A 7,307-nucleotide genomic window follows, 5' to 3' on the forward strand; every position below is an offset into this window, starting at 1 on the left:
TCATAAATCACTTATTTTCATGATACCAAGAGACGGGGCGAAGAAATCGTGCGCCTGCTGGTAAGCGACACGCCAGTCCATAACAGTTGCAGTGCCACCCAAAGCTTTAAATCACTAAGATCTAAGGGGTAATGCCACTGCGCCCGTTACCCTGAGACATAAGTTGACAAGACCCATGTGGCTGTAATTCCCCAGCCCCCTTACCCTTCAAAACCGGAACGCAGTAATGCACATAAGTGCTTGGCGGCAGAAATAAGGATCCTTCTCTGGGCAAACTCTTTCACAAGGAGCTCTACTGCTGCTTATATGTTTTTTGATTCCACTATCGAGATAACTCAGAGACGCTAAAATTGTTTAACGTCGATATCTTTACACTTAGAAAAAAGTACTTGCTATAAAAAATTGTTGCTCTACAACAAGGACCTTTTTGGACCCGGAAAATCGACTTATGCATACAAACATTACAAACCGTTTGTAATGGACAAGTATTAAAAAATGACAAATAGTTTATGATTATAATTTTTGAATATTGACACGCGACTGAAAATACAACAACACGAACACAAAAATGTTATGAATCAAAGCGTGCAATGGTACCATTGACTTACAAATAGATGGACGACGGGTCTAATACAAAAACCACGAAAAAAATGTCCCAAGTCAACCTATTCGAAATTTAAATTGTTATGTCATCGCAGTATCGCGCTGTCCGTAGAACAAATGAAGACTAAAGCGGAGTGTCGCGCTCTGTATACGATTTTAGCGCCTTACAAGTGCGGACACTTTTTAGCGCGGACCCGACGTCCATATAATTGTAAGTCAATGAATGGTACGTTTGCCTTTATACGTAACATTTAAATTGAACCGTATAACAGTCACGGTAATGCAGTTCAAAGTCCGAAGCGAGTGTCAATCGTTTCTTGTATGTACCATCTAATACATTATAAACATGTGTAGCAATTGGTGAAATAAAATTAGATTATAAAAGTAGATGATAGAACAAATCTGTTAACAAGTCTGCAGTCTGCGAGCATGTCATGGATAAACCTACACATTCAATGAAGTTTGACAAGCCCCAGGACCTTGTGAAAGTCGGTTACCTACCCAGGTCGCTGCGAGAGGACATTGAAATTAAAAAACATCCTAATTTCAACAGAGAAGATGGTTTCTCCGTACCACCAGTTTGCGATCCAGTATTTCCTCTGATGAAAAATCCCAAACAGACATAAGACTGCAGTACTAATTAATACGTTTTCTAATTTTCATTATTAATTAATAATAAATTTAACTTAATAAAAATAATTTATAAAACATAATGTAGCGTAAATTGGAATGTTTCTTTGTAAAATTAAAAATAAGGTATTTAATTAATAACTTTTGTAATATAGGAAAAAAATTGGGTGGTTTGCATTAATGTTAGACATAACTGGTTGATGACTGTACCGCCTCAGTCAACCGTGACCTTGGGGCCTGTAAAGAGCCCGAAACGTTGGTTTGTTTGAAAAAACAAATATACGCGATTTTAATCCGAAAAATAGTTTCATTTCCTAAAATCTGATTTTTCATTACGTCGTTTCTTACCATTAACGCTAGTCACTTACAGTTTTTTTGTTATGAATTTTATGACAAAAAATGTAACACCCAGACACGTATGACACCGTAAGTGTAAACTCATCAATACGAAAGCTATGCTAGCAAACAACTATGTGCTCGCTCACTTCACTGATTCCTATTACGAAATTTCTTACGCAACATTGTTATGGCCGACCAGAAACAAACTCATCGAACCCGACATCTGATCTAGTTTAACTGTGCTCATAAAAATATTTACAACTTTTTACCTCCCTTTAGAGGAGACCTGTGCAATGTTGTGGAATGTTTACGAGTTAATATTTTATACTGAGCTTCGATGGATCAGCAGTTACAGGTAAAACACACGAGGTCCCCTCTCCTTAAGTAAGTAGCAGTAGAGGTCCTTGTGAAAGAGTTCGTCCAAGGAAGTACTGCCACCTTAGGGCGCGTTCCCACTATGTCGTCACGTTTTATTATCGTTGGACGATTGTCGTGTCTAGCCTGTTCCCATATCACGACTATCTGTCGTGGACGATTTTTTATCGTTGAACGACTGTCGTGACTAGCTTTTCCCACTAAATCGTGACGACAATAGGAGCTGCGACAATCTGTCATCACGTTTTCATCGTGACGTTTTTTTATCGTCTGACGACTGTCGTTCTAGCTGTTCCTACTGTGACGACAGTTTGTAGTTGTAACGGCAAAAAATTCATTATATCATTTCATTACACCGAAAACCGAATTAAGTATAACGAAACAGTTGTTCTTTCAGGATATGTTGGATGCTTATCGCAAAGACACGATTTGGTTCGGTTAAGTTAGGTTTAAAAGAAAAAAAAAATTTCCTCTCAAAATTACTTTCGAGGTTATGAAAATTCGACCAAACGTTATTTCGGGCTACTGATAGGTAACTATATTGAGTAGGTAGGTAGGTATATTGAGTGTATGCGTTACTATTATTTTAATTTCATTGCTTTAAACAATATTTTCACGGTTTTAAGTTTATCACAAGCGCCCTTTCAACTAACGGCGGCAGAACTGTTATGGACAGGCGTGTCGCTTACCACCAGGGGTACGACTTGTTCGTCCCGTCACTTAATACTATAAAAAAAACTCGATTTCCGGTTAAAGTAGGTACTTTAAGGTTTTGCCCGAGTGTCAGCATTCAAATCAGGCAGGTAATAAGTGGGCGATTTTCTGGTAGATTAGCCACTTCAGGTTTTATTATAATAATAATAATTCATTATTGTAAGTATTGAATTGAAAGAAATGTTGAATTTAAATAAGAAGTGTAAAGAAAGACATGCCGTAGATTGCTTTGGGCAGAAAAACATTATCATCATTATGACGTCACATATCAGCGACTCCATATTCTCATTATCTCGGTCTGATAATATCATGTCGTAACTTTATTATACTTCTGTTTTAGAATATTTCACAATAACAGAAAAGTATGACATTTATATTTCATTTATTTAATCAAGACGAAAGTCGAAAAAACTAATTTTCGACTTTGTTACTTATATAATTTCTTCAAGGAATCCTTAATGGATAAGTAATTAGCTTCTTCCTTCCACATCGCTATGCATACGCCATTATAACCTATAAAGCAAAAAAAAGAAACGTGTTGAAGCAACGAATAGTTATTTTCACTAATCAGAGATAATGAAACTATTTTTCCGGATTTAAATCGCGTATATTTGTTTTTTCAAACGAAGGAACGTTTTCGGGCCGTTTACAGGTCCCATGGTCACGGTTGACCACACACGGTTAATCACAGTCAACAATCGCGAAAACCTAAGAACTCGATATAATCAGAGAGAGTCAAAATGCCGATTTGTTGCTTGTTTAAACTCATCCCCACTACTCTAGTTTCGTTTGTTCAAACACTAGATATCATGTCACAAGAGTCATGACATCCGATGCAAATGTCACACTATGTCACATTTGTGGACGTAATGTGTGACGTAGTTCATGAATAACCATATGATTAATTCTTCTTTTCTAACAGTCTGGTACACCTGAGTATACCTATAGGCAAATTTGATGTTAATCCCTATTTTTAGGGTCAGTCGGTAATAAGGATGGTTTAGCCAACATGTAATTAATTAATTGGTCTTCTTACCTCCTCATCCCCTCTCTACTCTATTTTGACGTGTTCAGACACTAGTCACCATGTCATCATGTCATCGTCATGTCACTGTAGGGTAATTTTTCAAAAAAAAAAAACTAAAATGGTGGAAATTTTTCCGGAAAAATTCCCGAAAAATTGAAAAAAAACTGAAAAATATAATATTTAAATTATTATTCAGCGTGAATTATAAAATAAACTTGTTTACTAAAAACCACTTATAAGAAAACGAAATTTAAAAAGATTTTACAACAAGGAAAAACCTACATCAACCACATCACCACCACCTCTTGTTGGCTCCATCGTTTTCATTCAGTAACTTCAACTTTTGCTAGGTGTCAACGTCAAATGTGAAAAATTATAGGAAAAATATGATTTATTCAAAATAAAATTTTTTCAATGGCCCAACACTAACCATGTTACAAGAGTCATGACATCCGATGCAAATGTCACACTATGTCACATTTTGTGGACGTAATGTGTAACGTATGTCATGAAGAACCATTTATGACTAATTCTTCTTTTCTAACACAATGGCAGGGCTGGGCAAAATACATGCTACATCTTAATTGAAATACAAATTACAAAATACTTCCTTAAATGTATTTAAAATACAAAATACCAAATACTTTCTTGAGGTGTATTTGAAATACAAAATACAAAATACTTTCATGGGGTGTATTTAAAATACAAAATACAAATACAAATTACAAAATACTTTATTAGTATACTTATCGCGACATGTGGAAACCAACAATTTCCTTCAAAGGATTTCCTTCCACAATACATATCTTGAAAAAGAAGTTTTAAATATTCAGTTTTACCAGAAAAAAACTGTTAAACCAATACAACCATCAACTTCAGAGCACGAAGTACGTATAATTATTATTAATATTCCTATACATGTCGAATACTGTATATACGTGTAAATGCCATTCATAACATGTTCACAACACAAATTAGTCGCTCACGCGATACGTTATCCCTATCTACTCGGCCTATAAAGGATGCAAATGTGCAATTTAAACCAACCGCAAAATGGCGGCTATAACCCTAGAACCCTGCTACTCTAAGTTATAACTGCGAAAAGATGACTTTGACGTCTTTGACAATACCAGCACTGTTGCCACCTGCAAATGTGCTTCTACTGCATTGAATACGAGTATTTAAGATGTCGTGAGTGTTGTGTGTCGGTGTAGTGAGAACCCTAGTGCACAAATAAGTAATGAAGATAAAGTGCGGGTAGTTAGAAAAACTCGCACAACTAGAAGATGCTGACACCCGCCTCTTCAGTCCTTGCGAGACCATGGACGTTGCAATATGTCCGAAAAGTCGAGGTAAATAAAATATGTTTATACGTGATTAAGTCCCGAATTAAAAATCAAATAATTTCATACTTCATTTTTTGAACGTTCCGCTTTACACAAACGGACGCACGCACGCACGCACGCAGACACGCACGCACGCAGGCAAGCAAGCACGCACGCACGCACGCACGCACGCACGCACGCACGCACGCACACACACGCACTCACACACACACATATACACATACATACATATAATAGATGCTCTTTGCAAAAAAGTGATTGATCACTTGCATTTACTTCGTCATTTACAACGACTTCAATCTAATTACATATATTTTTTGTATGTAGTTCTTCACATATAATACCACCACTAAGGTTGGGGGCTCAGATAGGGGCTAGATTAGGGGGTCCGGTTGGAGGTCGGTTAGGTGTCGGTAGGGGGTCGGTTAAGGTGTCGGTTTGGGGGTCGGTTAGGTGTCGGTAGGGGGTCGGTTAGGGTCCGGTTGGGGGGTCGGTTGGGGACCGGTTAAGTGGTCGGTTGGGGTTCGGTTAGGGGGTCGATTAGGGAACGGATAGGGGTCGGTTAGGGGGCTGGTTGGGGATAGGTAGGGGGTCGGTTAAGGGGTCAGTTAGGGGGTCCACCCCTAAAGGGCCCCTGACCCACTCCCTAACCAAACCCTTAACCGACTCACTAACCGATCCCCTAACCAGCCCACTAACTGAACCCAACCGGCACCCTAAACGGCCCCCTAACCAATCCCTAACCGACCCCCTAACCTACCCCCTATCTGACCTCCCAACCGACGCCCTAAACGACCCCCCAACCGGCCCCCTAACCTACCCCCTAAACGACCCCCGTACCACCCCCAGCCGACCCCTAACCGACTCCCTAACCGACCCCTTAACTAACCTCCTAACCGACCCCCAACTGACCCCTAACCGACCCTCAACCGGCCCCCTAACCGACCCCCTAACACACCCCAAACCCATCCCCTAACCCATATTCGTGATGACACTTTTACTTGATAGTTTCGGTTTTAATTGTTAGTTTCAATTGTTTCTTAGAACAACTAATAAAATTAATCTAATTGCAATTAAAATCAATTCAATCGAAATCAGTTGCAATTGAATAGATTTTTTAATCTGATTGAAATTTAATTGATTAACGTACTTGCTTCGGCAGTACATATACTAAAATTGGAACGATACAGAGAAGATTAGCATGGCCCCTGCGCAAAGATGACACGCAAAATCGTGAAGCATTCCACATTTTTTTTTTGAGCCCGGTCGAACCGCGCGAAATAAACGTAATTATACGTAATCTAAAAAATAAATACAGCTATGGAATAGACGAGATACCATCCGCGCTTATAAGGGTATGTGCAGACGAATTGACGTTTCCGTTTTATACGATTGTCAATCAGTCTTTTGCCGAGGGTGTGTTCCCGGATCTTCTTAAACAATCCCTGATAAAACCGATCCTCAAAAAAGGAAGTAAGTATGATTTGAGTAATTACAGACCGATTGCATTATTGCCCGCGGCTTCGAAAGTATTTGAGAAGGCAATATGTAGCCGCCTATACTCTTTCTGTGAAAAGTACAATATATTTGATGAGTCGCAGAATGGTTTTCGGAAAAATCGTTCAACTACACTTGCGACTTACAAATTTATGCAAAAGATTCTGGATACACTAAATGAAAAAAAGTATGGTATCGGTATCCTATTGGACATGTCAAAGGCATACGATAAAGTTCGGTATGATATCTTACTGGATAAACTTTACGGAATGGGTATACGAGGTAACATTCATAAATGGTTCGCATCCTATTTAGAAAACAGAATCCAGTATGTAGAAATCGAGCATTATAACTATGAGACAGGGGAAATAACTCAAGTCAGATCTGAGCCCCAAAACATGAACAATTCGATACCACAAGGTAGCGTCATTGGGTGCATACTATTCCTGGCTTATATAAATGACCTCCCAAAAGTAATAAACGATTCATGTGTTCTTTTCGCTGACGACATCTCAATATTAACCTCTTGTAAAAATAGTGACCACTTAAATCAAACCCTTCATAATACACTAACTACAATTGTAACATGGATGAATGATCACAATTTAGAAATTAACTTCACAAAAACCAAAATTATAGAATTTAGACCCTATCAAAAACCATCACTAAATATTAATTTTTCGTATAACCAAATACAAATAGAAACCGTCAATACATTTAATTTACTCGGAATAGATATCGATACAAATATAAATTGGAAGCAGCATGTACAAAAA

General features: G+C 38.2%; 1 non-coding gene across 1 annotated transcript; it reads left to right on the top strand.

Annotated features, from left to right (window-relative positions):
• The first annotated feature begins 6,180 nt into the window (after window positions 1-6,180).
• Window positions 6,181-6,287, top strand: LOC113232265. Its single transcript, XR_003310607.1, has one exon. It is a non-coding gene; the product is annotated as a U6 spliceosomal RNA (small nuclear RNA).
• The last annotated feature ends 1,020 nt before the right edge of the window (window positions 6,288-7,307 follow it).

The sequence above is a fragment of the Hyposmocoma kahamanoa genome, unplaced genomic scaffold, assembly GCF_003589595.1.
Source record: "Hyposmocoma kahamanoa isolate Upper Pololo Valley unplaced genomic scaffold, ASM358959v1 67, whole genome shotgun sequence".
Taxonomy (NCBI): Eukaryota; Metazoa; Arthropoda; class Insecta; order Lepidoptera; family Cosmopterigidae; genus Hyposmocoma; species Hyposmocoma kahamanoa.